Consider the following 14,693-nt stretch of genomic DNA (forward strand, 5'->3'; position numbering starts at 1 on the left):
TTGTTTGAATGTTTTTGAGACAACAGATCATACTCTGTGGAAGTTGGTGTGGACTATTTCAATTCTTCCACTCTTTTGGTTTTCTGATCCTCCTTCCTTTCACTTGAAAGTTTGTTGCGGCAAACCATTTCAATTTTCCATATAACCCTCTAGCTGAAATTCTGGCTATTTTGAAAGGTATTTATTACTATTATTATTAGCCTATGAGATACATAAAGATAGTTGATTGTCATAGTATTAATGACTAAAATTAAACATTCTAATAACAGAGAATCTAGAAAATGGGAGTCTTTTTATATATATGGATCAAACAGATTATTTTAACCGAAGAAATGTTTAGAACTAAACTAATATACATCAATGTGGACATTTTCTTTTGCCTCTTTAGCTGAAAGTCCATTGCAACTTTCCCAAGGGTTCTCTTAGCAAACTATTTTCTCTTTCTTCTTCTTCTTCTTCTTCTTCTTCTCAGCTTCGTCTTTGGCACTCTCAAGAGCTTCAATCAATCTCTTCAAACACTCCTCTGTTTTTTCACCTTCATATTTCGGCATCAAATTCTCAGCCACATCCGCCGAAGTCATTTTTGTTTCCTCCAACAACCCACGAATTTTATCATATGAATCATCCCATTCAACATCCAAGTAATTCATTGCAAGAATTGTGAATGCTTCGAAACCACAATAAGACATCTCTATGTGTTTGTCCATTCTTCCTCTTCTAATCAAAGCCTCATCAAGCTTTTCCTTCTCATTCGTCGTGAAGATAATCAGCCTCTCTCCACCGCACGCCGACCATATTCCGTCAATGAAATTCAACAACCCAGAAAGTGTCGTCTTGCTCTGTTTCTTCTCCTTTTCTTTCGCCATCATAACAGGGTCTTCCTCCGTTTCTTCCTCCTCCTCCTCCTCCTCTGTTTTCTTCTTCTTCCGTTGGCCAGTGAGATCAAGAGTGCAATCGATGTCCTCAATCACAATAATCGATTTATTTGAAATCTCAATCAACAACTTCTTCAACTCTGTATTATCCTTAACAGACGTCAGCTCAAGATCATAAACATCATACTCCATGAAATTGGCCATGGCAGCGATCATGGTGGACTTTCCAGTTCCCGGCGGACCGTAGAGAAGATACCCACGTTTCCAAGCCTTGCCCACCTTCTCATAGTACTCTTTTCCATTCTTAAACTTGACCAAATCATTGATTATCTCTTGCTTCTTCTTGGGATCCATAGCCAGAGTTCGAAAATTTGCAGGATGCTCAAAAGGGACATGTCTCCAACTACTTTTATGCCACCAATCTTTGTCGGAGTTGTTCATATAAAGCTTCCGCTGCCGGTTTTGAATCTCCACGACCTTGCCTTGTTTCATGATGTGATTAATAAAAGAGCCAAGAATGATGTCTCTGTTCCGGCGGTGGAAAGTGAGGTTGTAGAATCGTTTCTCATCGGAAGAAGGGTGATAAGAAATGGTGTGGGTTTTGGCGTAGTGGTGCAGGAAGTCCACCAGATTGTGACGCCTTGAAATTCGTCAACGACTTCTTGGTTATCATCCATAGTTAGAAGTAAAGATTTGGTATCTTGGACGGCCTCTGCTCTGAGGCGGTTGGGACGGATGGAGGTTCGTGAACGGAGGTAGTTTTGGATGGCAGTGAAAGCTTCACTCCGGCAGAGAAGTTCGCCGGTGTATTCAGGGAAATTGATTGTAATGTATGGATAAAAAGAACCGAGGAATTTATAGAAGTATCTTTGTATTGGGCGATGAAGTTGGTACGGAAAGTACTGTTGAAACATTGCCCAAATGAACATGATGGTCGCCATAAATGACCCAATTTGAGTCCAGAGTTTCATCATCGCCATAGCCATTCGCTGATCAAAAGGGGTTAGGGTTTATATAGAGGAGGGGAGGAAGAAGATGTGTGTGACTTTCCATTGCATTTGCAACGGTGAAAATTGAAGGGGAGAATCTTAACAGCTTAACAAATTTTAAATTTGTCACTTGATATTAATATATTTTTTCACATGAAATTTTTTATTCACTTTTTTTAAGGAAAATTCTATCAAACTCTTGGGAAATTAAATTTTGCTATTTGAGAGAAATAATTTCCGTTATTTTTCTATTTTTTAAAATTCTACATTTAATTATTTATATTCATTATTTTTTAAAAATTTTTTATCAAATAATTTGGATTAAACAAAATAAATTGTGATTTAAGGGATTAAGACAAATAGATCGTGACATTTTACTATATCCTAATTTAAATGCAACTCAGATTAAGTATGTACCGTAATTTTGAGTTTATAAGTTTTGATCCTCCACCTCACATATATAATTTATCAAAAAAAAATTGAGGATTGTGAATAATTATTTCTATGATAAGTTTTCTTAAAGATTTTTTTTTTTTACAAAGAGTAAAAGTTAAAAAATACATCGGTTCCAAAACTTTTTTTTTTTTTTTTTTTTTTTTAAGAAAAACAACTTACATACACTTTTAGTTTTTAACAATGTAGTTGATATATTTTCAATTTTGTAATAAATTACTCCATAAATTTTAATATATAACAATTTAATAGATAACATCTTCAAATTTTTAACAATTTAATCATCCTTTCATTAAAATTAAGTATCTAGATAATGACTTAATCTTTTTTTATTTTAAAAAATACATTTAGTCATAATCAATTTTTAGATAGTGCTAATCAATTTCTTAATATACAAATATAGGTAACAAATCTTATTAAATTTTAACCATATCAGTTATGATAGGTACTAAACTATCTGTCCCGAGCAACGAATTATTAATTACAGTTTATTTAATAGTTTTGATAATTTTAGCGTTTTTCAGTTATATCTTTTTTATGATATTTTACGCAGGGTTATTTTTATCTTATATTATGAACTTTGACGTGGTATTAGAGTTTTATAATAGAGGTTATTTAAAATCTTGCCCTTAGGCTGTTTTGATCAGTTAAGTTTAGTTTTGCGATTAATCGAGTTGAAGCCTTTATGCTTCTTTCAAGTTTAGCCAAGAACAATAATTCTATCTTGTGAAATATTCAAATCTTGATCAAGAATCTATTCTTTGCCTCAATACTTGATCTAATGTAATCTGCATCTAACTCAATGTTTAGGATTGAAATTAAATTGATTTGAGATTTTTAATAATTGAGAATTAGGGATTCCCATCCAAAAGTAGAAATTCTAAGTTTCGTGTGAGTGAAAATTTTTCTTCATGGCTTTAGTCTGAATATTCAACCCTCTTTTTTTTTTTTTTAGCAACTCCAAGAGAAACATAAAAATACGAATAGATTTTACCATTGATCTAATAAATGTAATAAATCAACAATCAATTTGCAACCACATAGATCAAATATATGAAAATTAAAATACTCACCATGTTTTTTTGGTAACTTTACGTTCTAAATACCTCAAATAATATTTGAGTAGATTTTTAGTGTTCTTAGTATCCCAACAAATCGACTCCAATTGGAGACTCATGCTAATAACGTATTATAAAACAAGAGAATAAGAACAAAGTAGAGAGAAGAGAAGTATAGAGTAAATGTATTACATATTCAGTTGTATCTCTCAAAGGTCCCAATGACCACTATTTATAAATATTTCATTACAAGAATTTTAGGCTTTAATGTCGATTAAAAGTAAAATCGGATGTATAATGTTGGTTTTGTTTTTTTCAAAAAGTGGATCCCCCATTTCTTTTTCCTTCCGTTTCCTTTTTCCTTTCATTCTCCATAACAATCCATCTCCAGCTTCTTCTCCATCGTTACTCACTTGGTAAATTTCTTACTCTTTCATAAATCTCTCATGTTTTCTTTGATTTTTGTTAGTCTACAGTTAAACCCTCCTCTTTTTTTTTTCTCTTTTAGCTTGGTCTTTATTTTTTCTCCAAAATTACCTTATAAGATTTCTCTTCTTTTCTCCTTGCAAGAGAGGTAATTCAAATGGTTGGAATTGATTTGCAAAAAAACAATTCTCAATATATCTTTTTTCTTTGTTTTTGACATATGATTTTTGGTTTTCACACACACATCCCTCACTTTACCGATAGTTGAAACGAAGAGAGAAACAACATCGAATTTCATCACAATCCAATTTTGACCTTCCTTCTTTGTTTTCCAATTGATTCTTGGTAAATTGATTCCCCTTTTTTTCTGTTCTTCATATTTTCTTCTTTTTTTTTTTTTTGTTTGAATGAGATGATATCTCCACGATAGGTGAGACATTTTTTGAGATTTTATTTGATTTTAAGAATTTAGGGTTTCCTCGTAATTTATGGGATTTTGCTCAATTTTTAGGATTTGGGTCTTTTTATTAAGTTCCTTTGATTATTTTTGGCATTTAATTTCATAACTGATAGCAAAATTGAGTTTATGCCGCTGTAGGTTGGGCGAAAAATTCTATTTTCTTGCTTTCCTCTGTGTTTTTGCTTTTGCTCTATTGTAACATTTTCAATTACATTTTCCATTTTTTTATTTTTATTTTAACTTTTGCAATGTTATTTTATTCTCTATAAGCATGAAGAAAAATTGTATTATAATTGTATCGAGTATAGGTTATGCTATATTCACTTCATGATGCAAGGATTTTCTTGATGTCCCAAATTTAGTTATATAAACAAAATAATTTCAACTCGCACACATATGTAATAGGAATATTTATTATCTTTTTGTTTGTTGCATTCAATGATCTGTGTTCAAGATGATTATGTGGGTACAATCTTCATTTTTTGTTGAATAGGGTTGCGAGGTTTAAAAATTGTATATTGTTTGTTGATCTAAGTTACTTTTAAGAGTAAAGTATTTCACCCAAATATGAATAGTGACGGAAGCCTTTGTCTTGTCGTCCTTAAAAAATAGTGGAGTCCCACATTTATGTTTTTTGAAAGTTGAATTTTTGGCCTATTTGTGATTAAAGTTTAATTTTGAGCCTATTGTGTTTGACTAAAGTTTGATTTATATCTCTTTGTGTGATTAAATTGTTATTTTGAGTCTATTGTGTGTTCGAGTGTCATTTAGGTCTATTTTAAAAGTTAAATAAGTTGGTTAAGTTTAATGATCTTTATTATTTTTGGTGTAAAATAAGATTACTTTGAGTGTAAGGTAAGACTACTTTGAGTATATGGGAGAGTAGGGGAGTGCTCAAATGAGTTTTACTTGATTTTCTAACTTTTGAATGCAAATATCCAATAATGGGGTAGCAAGAATGAAAAGCCCCCTACTCTTCCTTGCAAGGACACTTGAAAGTGGGGCTTTGTCACCATCCATATGGTTCCTACTCCTTATGGTGCTAGTATTGTCCCTTTAGTTCTTGCTTCAATATTTACACTACCCTTGAAAAAATGTCTGATTTATCTCTTTTATTTATTTATTTATTTATTTATTATTGAACTTGGTTCTTAGTTGTTATCTTTGGGCTTGTTTATGACTTTGAGGCTCAAGCCTTTTTCATTTTGGCTATTGTGCAGTAACTTTTAGTTTCTATTGTGTTTTCATCATCGAACATAAGCTGGCTATTTGCACTCTTAGATAAAACTAAAGAAGTTTTCAGAAACATTATTTTCTTGTCTAAATTGATGCCTTTACTTTTATTTTCTTCCTTGGTCTCTAAAAATCACAAAATTTAATGTATATGGACGTCCAAAGTCATCGAATATGAAGAATGAACATTATTAATTGTGTTACAGCATTTGTTCCAATTTTCTTGTTATTGTTCACAAATTTCCCAGCTTCATTGTTGGTTTTGAAACATTAAGAGCTAATTCTTTTTATATAAATTTACATGGAGGAGGCTATCGGTTATTGTTGTTGAAATTCAGTTGTTTCATCCATGAATATTATAGAGTTGGAAAGTTGTTTTGTCCATGAATGGTTGTGTTTTTTGGTTGTATTTTTGTTTTGCTTATGGATTATTTGGGTACAAGGATCTGACTGTATTATTTTTATTGGAAGGTTTTAAGGGTTGTAGTTTTCTATCAGTGAAGTACTAGAGGTTTGAAAACAGAACACCTCTTAATCATTAAATGTAGTTTTCTCTATAAATGTACTAGCTCCAGTTCTTCTAGCTCTATTGACCTTTATTCTTTGTTGGGGTGTTGGAGAGTCTTCTACTGTAAACTCCATCACGACGTCATTAAAGGTATTCTTCTACTCAATCTATTAATTTATTGGAATATGATAGTGCGAATTCTCTTTGTTTCTCAATGTATACAATACTTGTAGGAGAAAAGAGAAGGAAAATTTTAAGGAACAGTGAAATTAACTTAATTACAACTTGGTAATATTTTGGTCTTTGCAGATCTTGTTGGTACTTAGCAAGGGACTCTAGTGTGGTTAGTTTTTAGAAAGATTCCATAGTTAGAAAGATTTGTGAAAGCTTTTTATAGTTTTATGTTCTATCGTCGTCTCAACATTTTAGATCTCATTCTAGACAAGGGTAGATTTTCTTGGTCGAATATGTGGATTTGTGTTGCTTCTTGTAGGTTAGACAAGTTTTTCCAATCCCACAAAAAGTCCCTCATAAGTTTTTACAGTCTTTTACAAACCAAACACGGAGATCTAAAATATTGAAGTCAACAACAGGATTGGATATACTTGTTCGATGAAGATTGTAGAAGTATAAGGCTGGAAGAAACTTATGGTTAATTCTTTCACAATTTATATTCAATATTTCTTATAAGAGAAAATACAAGCAAAAATTTCGGAAAAAAAGAAAGAAAACTAATTATATTTGGACAACTCCCCCTTTTTTATTTTACATTGTTGATCGTCATCTAATGGAACTTAATATTTATGGAAAAACATTTTCTGTCCAAAACTGCTTTTAATTTTTGTTTTACATTGTGCTAATCTTTAGATGCAAGGACTAGAGAAAGCTTTGATGAGGTTGAAAAATATATGTAAATAAACTAATGATAAACTAGTGATTATTTCATATTTTCCTGGACTTGTAAAGCTTATAGTTTAACTTTTGATCAGGCGGTTCATTTCAATATCTTAGATCATATTGTTGGCATTGCAGATTTTTCGATTTATGATTTGATTTGATTTGATAGGGGTTTTGTAGACAAAATCACGCATCTTGAGGATTGGAAGGTGAAAAGGTTTAAGAAGAACATTTTAAAGAGGGGTTGTGCCTGAGACTGCTATAAAGAAGGGAAAGGACTAAACTATTGGCCCTATTCTTCTTGGATTCTTCATTTTTGTCACTATTGGATCATGTGAGTTTTAGATTTTGAATGTTAATTTCCTCCTTTCCTCTTTCATATGCTTATGCTTATGTTTTGGCATACTTTGGATCATGTGGCATACATGGTTCTTCTTTTCAGCAACATGGTGAGTTTATTTGCAGCTTGTTTCTGGTTTGATTTTTTTGCTCAATCTCTTGGCTTTAAACATGGGGTTATTTCAATATTATGGCTTCAGAACTCCTTCCCCATTTCTTCTTTTCTTATGTCTCCTTTTGCCCTGAACTCCAATATCTGGCCTACTGTGGCTAAAGCTCATGCTAATTTATCTTCAGCTTATAAAGACAGGTATTTCTTCTCTCCCTGTAAAGGCAAATTTTAACTATGCCCCTAAAATTCCCATGCAATTTTGTCTTATGGATTCCATATTTTTCCACGATTTTTAGTTGATCAAAAGGGATATGGATTGCATATTTTTACTGGAAGCATGTGATGTGTAAAAGATGATCCATAAGCACAGGTTTCACTCATCTCTTTTTAGCTTGTTTTATAAGTAATCCTAGTTTGGTGCTTATATGAATTAATTTCTTCCATTATAGTTTTTGACATCAAAATTTTGCAGTCGTAAGTTCCACATATTTGTTGCTTTTGTTAGGAACTCTTCTGATTCTATGTTGTTGTCTATATATTCTCCTATTTGCGACATTTTGGTCAAGGGTTGTTGAGAAAAGGCTTGTGTTTTATGATGCATATGGTACTTGGTTCCCTAAGTTTTCTGCATCAGAGGCAAAATTCAAATTTGACAATTAGTGTAACTTTTATCCTTGTTTTGGCCCATCCCAATGAACTTCTTAAATTTAGAAATTGTTCATTTTACTAAAGTTGTTGACCTACAGTTATGTGAGCAGTGACTTCGATAATCACCCCTTATCACATCTTATGGGATCTATTTTTGGCATGAACAATAGAGAACATGTTGAGGTCTGATAATTTATGGGTACTATTTATTTGTAGTTTAGATTTGATTCAAGGTGCTTGAGTTAAGGTTTAAGGTTGCTTTGGGTAAGATTACTCATTTTGAATACTTTTTGGGAATTCTGATAGTTCTGTTGAGAACAAGTGGTTGTGAAATTTTTTTGGGAGTGTGTTTCTTTGAACAAGTTCAAGGTAAATTTTTGGTTTTGTTGTGGTAGCATCATTATGTTGCCGAAAATTTTCCATCATCTTTGTATCTCATATCTAGGTAACCAAGCTTCTCTTCTTCAAGATCTTGAAAAAGAATAATCTCCCATTTATTCAACTATTGAGTTTTCTTGTTTTGCACGTGCAACAAAGGAGTAAAGATTTGGTATCGCAACCTCTTTATGTTTTTTTTTGCGAAACTCTAGATCCAACATATTCACTACAAGAATTTTGCCTTGAATGTACCATTTATGCACATTCCCAATAAACACGGTTAGTTGAATATGAATTCTGATCACATTTTCGCTTTCAATCCTTTGTCTTAAACCTTTTTTGTTTGTGATCCTTTGAACAACAGTGGTCAGAGAAATATGCTTATAACTAGACACTATGAAGCTGGGGGAGGGTCTGTTCAAGAAGAATTATGAAGGGATTTGGTAAGGGACAGTAAACTCATAGTATTTATATTATTTGTAATTTGTGTTTTCAAGGTCTGAATTATTGTATGACCTTTTAAATTATAATTTTATAGCAGAATTTGCGGATTAAATGTAATAGATTTACAATCCAGACATGAATAATATGTCGTAGCCACAGCGTTCGATGATTATGTGTCATGTTATATTTTTTTACCGAAAAAAGGGATTCGGCAACGGAATTTAAAAAAAAGCGGACAATAATTGATAAAGCTGACAGATTCTGGGCTTCAATGTCCTTCATTTGATTCTTGGGCTTCAATTGCAACCGACATTAAAGATAGTATTATTAAAGCCCTTTAATGTTGGTTCCAAACCGACATTAAAGACAACCGACATTAAAGGGCTTTAATAACACTATCTTTAATGTTGGTTGTCAATTGACATTAAAGCCCTTTAATGTCAACCGACATTAAAGCCCGAAATTCTTCTAGTGTTTATAGAGTTGACAAGATATGGAAAAGGTAAATATATAGGGAAGATAATAAAAAAATATTTAGGTATATATAATCTATGAACATCTATATTTAATTCAAATATTTATAACATTTTATAATTTTTTTAAATATAAAACATACTCGTAAAATTTATGAAGTTGGGTTAGTTAAGACTCTGGATCAAGAATGATATCAATTTAAATTTTGAACTTTCATAAATGTATCAATTTACATCCTTCATTATATTCTATTTGAAAAAAAAATCTTTTCAGGATATAATGGTGTCAGACTATCAATTAGCTCCTAAACTTTTATAAGTAAATCAATTTAGTAATGTAGAATTTACTTTGAGAATCGTTCATGTATCAATCTTAAGGTTTACTTTATAAAACGACATGTAAAGGAAGTTTACATAGGTGTGAGAATTGATGCATGAATGATTTTCAAATATAATTATGAAGGATTTAGATTGATTCACTAATGAAAATTTAAAAGTTCAATTGATATAAATTATAAATTCACACTGCACGTGTAAAATTTTACTTTTTTTTTCCTCCCCTTTCTTCTTTTCCTTTCCCTTTCTTCTTATTAAAAAAAGACATACACACAAGGAGTGGGATCGTTCAAGAGGAAGGAGAACCAAGATTCATAAGGAGGAGGGGAAGAAAGAAGAGAGGGAAAGGGATTAAACAAAAAGTAAGAAGTTTTTATTTATTTAGAAAATGATAAAATAGATTTTTGTATTGAAAATTGAAAAACATATATTCTTAAGGTTTTTTTTTTTTTTTTTTTGTATGAAAGGCCCTTTTTTAGGGGACCAGATGAAAATTTTCCCAAAATTCAAATTTGCTCGAAAAATGGCTTTCTACTTACATCAACCACGTGTGAAGTTACCATTTTATCCCTAGATCGCGTGCGAGGGCTTGGTGCTCAAACGAATTCTTGTTTATTCCTCTTGCCTCCTCTCATTCCTTATCAAACAACTATAAGTTTTTTTCCTTTATTTTTTCCCTTCGTTTGAATTCTTCCTCTAGCTTCTTTGTTTGAATTCTTCCTTTAGCTTCTTTTTCTAGCTTCTTTATCTCGCTTCTTCTTCTTCCTTCTTCCTCTAGTTTCTTTCTCATTGAAGCCCAATTCTAGGTACTACTATGAAACTGGGCTTTAATTTTGGTTTAAAACTGGCATTCTAGAGGTACAATGTCGGTTGAAAACCGACATCAAAGATCATGCTATAAAAGGTCTTCAATGTCAGTTGTCTTTAATGTCGGTTTTCAACCAACATTACACATGCCCAACATTTCAATGCCAACTACCTTCAATATTGGTTGTCGACCGACATAGAATACCATCTTTAATGTCGATTTTTCAACCAACATTGGACATCTATCTTCAATGTCAGTTTTTCATCTACTTTTGTCAATAAATTGTTTGATATTAAATATTTGTCATCGTTTTGTTATTGGAAAATTAAAAAAATATATGTTTCTTTGCTTATGCACGTGCAAATCAATAACATTTCTCTTTTTTTTTTTTATATATACACTGGGAAATCATAAGATACCTGGCCAACCAAAAATAAGATAAAACAATGTAATCAATATATCATATGCTCACCAGTGATTACAATTTCAATTCTCTTTTAAAGTAACTTCTGTAATTTATGTTAGAAAAAGAACGTGGAAGACAAATATAAAAAATGAGAGATATATTTTCCATTCAACTAAGCATACCTTTATATAGGCTTACAAACATAACCATAGGAATGCCAATGGTTACAAAAGTCTCATAACTCACATAACTCCTATAACTTAAAAATGTCATCAAATGCTCATAACTCACATAACTCTTATAACTCATAAATCACTATTGGTTACAAAAAACTAAAAGTTACAAAACCCAAAATTCACACTAAATGTCACAAATAAAGTTTAATAATGACAAACGTTTCAACACCCCCCCTTAAACTTGATTTGTTAGACCAAGTAAACTCCTCATTTTGATAAAAGTCTCCAACTTGAGGGGCTTTGTGAAAATGTCCGCCACTTGGTCTTGTGACTTGATATATTTGAGTTCCACTTCTTTCTTCGTAATGTAATCCCGAATGTAGTGAAATCAGGTATCAATGTGCTTGCTCCTCCCATGAAATACCGAATTTTTGGCTAAGGCAATGGCCGATTTGTTGTCCACAAAAATCTCCATTGGATCTTCCATTTGAAACTTCAACTCCTTCACTAAGTTTCTTAGCCAAATTGCATGACATACACATGAAGTTGCTGCGTCGTACTCTGCCTCGCATGTTGATAATGTGACTATGGGTTGCTTTTTTGACATCCATGTGAACGCCGTGTCACCAATAAAAAACACAAACCCCGTAGTGCTCTTTCGATCATCCAAATCACTACACCAATCACTATGACAATAACCAACAATATCAAAATTGCTAGAAGAGACATAGGAAAGACCACACCCAATCGTCCCTTTAATGTAGTGAAGTATTATTTTTTCCATTTTGCAATGTGTTACTGTCGGTTCCTCCATAAATCGGCTAATAATTCCAACCGAATAAAGAAAATCTGGTCTTGTACATGTCAAGTATCTCAAACTTCCAACCAAGCTTTTGAAATATGTACAATTTACCTTCTCTCCTCTATCTTGCTTGGTAATTTTGACTCCACATTCCATCGGTGTTCCAACTGGATTAGCATCATTCATATTGAAATTCTTGAGCACTTCTTTAGCATAACTCTCTTGGGATATAAAAATCCCATCTTCACCTTGTTTGACCTCGATCCCAAGATAGTAACTCATGAGACCAATGTACGTCATTTCAAACTCCTTTGCCATCTCTCTTTTGAACTTATCAAACATGCTAGGATTGTTTCCGGTAAATACTAAATCATCAACATATAAACAAATGATTAGTATGCTTTCACCTTACATTTTGATGTAGAGGGCATGCTCATAAGGACACTTCATATACTTCTTCTCTTGAAAGTACTTGTCAATCTTCGAATTCCATACTTTTGATGCTTGCTTTAAACCATAAAGTGCCTTCTTCAATTGAAGCACTTTATCTTCTTCACCCTTGACTTCATAACCCAATGGTTGTTCCATGCTTCTGTTCAAGAATTCCGATTTGACATCCATTTGATGTATCTTCTAATGATTATGGGCTGCCAGAGCAATAATCAAACGAATAGTTTCAAGGCGAACAACAGGGGCAAATACCTCATCATAGTCGATGCCATGTCGTTGGCTATGCATAAAAGGATAATTCCATTGTGCAGCTCTATCGACGCTCATCGAGTGAAGACAATGTTATACTAGATCTTATTCTGTGAAAGAAACAAAAACATTTGGATGTTTACTATTAAAAATGTAGAAGACACCAGACTATTTCATAAGTTGGAGCTTAGCTTGAAGCAATTAAAAATCCCCCTCAAAGCAACACCAGAACTTCAAGCAACTAAAAAGCACATCAAACGGATACAAGACTTCAATTAAATGAAACCACAAAAAACGTCTCCAACTAAAAAATGCTATCGTGGGTGATATTCTGATGGGCCCAAAAAGAAAAAAGGGATGTCAGGCCCAAAAGTAATTCCTTCTTGTTTAAACTGATCCAAAAGCACTAAAGATTATCTGCCGTGTGTGGTTTTTCTTTTTCCAAGTTACTCACAAAGAGCCAAAAAAAAAAGTAAGTAAATTTCTTTCACTCTTTTATTTCAATTTCATTTCGATAGAGAGTTGTTCAGGGCTAGGGTTTGAAGAGCCTTTCTCCTTATTGTTCTGTATTCTTCGTTTTGTAGGTGTATTGATGGAGATCTTGAGCTTAAGAACAATGATTTTGAGCATGCATGATTAGGGAATCAAAGAGGAAAAGAAGAAGGCACACAGAAATATAGTGGTTCGATTTTTTGATCCACCTACATCCACTGTTGAAATAGATCTTCAAGATTTTATTCAAAATACTTCAGGATTACAAAATATACAGATAAGTTCTCTCATTTTCTCAGCTCCCTCTTTCAAAATATTCTCTAACTTCTCTTACAGAAAGAATGAAACACGGACTATTTTAAGATAACTAGAAACTATTTGTAACAACTTTCTAAAACTGCCTTCTACTTGTTTTGGACAGGTACTGAAGAGATAGAGAGTTGAGGAAAGAGCAGGGTTTTTAGTTCACATTTTTAACAAATCTCCCTCTTGAAGTGAAAACACCTTAAAGATCTTCAAAAATTCGTTAATCATTTTTATTTATTTAAGTCTAAGATTTTGAGTAGATTTAGACAATGATTGAACTTAGGTCTTGGTAATGCTTTAGATGATGTCTCAATGATGTATAACAACTTTCTAAAACTGCCTTCTATTTTAACCTTATGTATAATGACTGTTCCTTTCTCAATGATGTCTCTGACAAAGAATAGTTTTACATCAATGTGTTTTTTCTTTTGTTATGATATTGTTGATTTTTGGTTAAATGGATTGCACTCTAATTATCACATAACAATTCTACTAATTTTTGTATGTAGCCTGGCTCAGTAATTAAACCTTGTAGCCAAATTGCTTCTTTGATTTCTTTTGTTACTGCCATGAACTTAACCTCAGTAGTTTATAGAGCAACTACTGATTATAGGGTAGACTTCTAGCTTATAAGGTTTCCTCCTAACATAAAGAAGTAACCTGTTAGAGACCTCCTCTTATCATTGTCCCTTGAAAAACCTACATCAACATACCCTTTTAGGAGTAGTTAGGTTCATTAGAAACTGTATATAATAGACTTCTATTCACAAATCTCAATAGGTATCGAAATACCCACTTGGTAGCTTCCTAATGATTTTTTCCAGGGTTACCTATGTATCTATTGACTAGACTTGAACTATAAGCTAGGTTAGGTCTTGTGCACAACATCAAATACATTAAACTCTCTATGGCATTAGAATAAGGAATATTAGGCATGGCTTGTTTCTTAGTTGGATCTTTAGGGGAGTCCTTGGAAGATAGCTTGAATTGATAATCCATAGAAGTGGTTGCTGATTTAGCATTACACATATTAAATATGTCTGGCACCTTTCGAGCATAAGGACTCTTTGTCTGATGATTTCCATACCTAGGATTCTTTTAACTGACCCTAGGTCCTTCATTTCGAATTCATCCTTCAACTGATCTTTAATCTCATTTAGCTCAGACATACTTTTCCTTGCCAACACATGTCATCTGCATACAATAATAAGTAGATTAGACTACCATTTGGAAGCTTCCTATAATAAACACAAGGATCATAGGGCTTCTCACAAAGTTTATTTTGCTGATGAATACATTAAATCTCTTATACCAGCACCTAGAAGATTGTTTCAGTCCATATAAGGACCTATTCAGCTTACAAACAAGTTCTATC

The 14,693-nt window shown here is 32.5% G+C and overlaps 2 long non-coding RNA genes and 1 pseudogene across 2 annotated transcripts; 2 read left to right on the plus strand and 1 right to left on the minus strand.

Annotated features, from left to right (window-relative positions):
* Positions 1-288: 288 nt before the first annotated feature.
* On the minus strand, positions 289-1,908 carry LOC120091883 (AAA-ATPase ASD, mitochondrial pseudogene; annotated as a pseudogene).
* Positions 1,909-7,232: 5,324 nt separating this feature from the next.
* LOC150033012 (uncharacterized) lies at positions 7,233-8,990 on the plus strand. The gene is made up of 3 exons (XR_016524780.1): positions 7,233-7,548; positions 7,647-7,720; positions 8,741-8,990. It is a non-coding gene; the product is annotated as an uncharacterized LOC150033012 (long non-coding RNA).
* A 3,929-nt stretch (positions 8,991-12,919) lies between these two features.
* LOC150033013 (uncharacterized) lies at positions 12,920-13,755 on the plus strand. Its single transcript, XR_016524857.1, has 2 exons — positions 12,920-12,992; positions 13,105-13,755. It is a non-coding gene; the product is annotated as an uncharacterized LOC150033013 (long non-coding RNA).
* Positions 13,756-14,693: the final 938 nt, after the last annotated feature.

This window comes from Benincasa hispida, chromosome 11 (genome assembly GCF_027475165.1).
Source record: "Benincasa hispida cultivar pf3 chromosome 11, pf3_genome.v1.1, whole genome shotgun sequence".
Classification (NCBI taxonomy): Eukaryota; Viridiplantae; Streptophyta; class Magnoliopsida; order Cucurbitales; family Cucurbitaceae; genus Benincasa; species Benincasa hispida.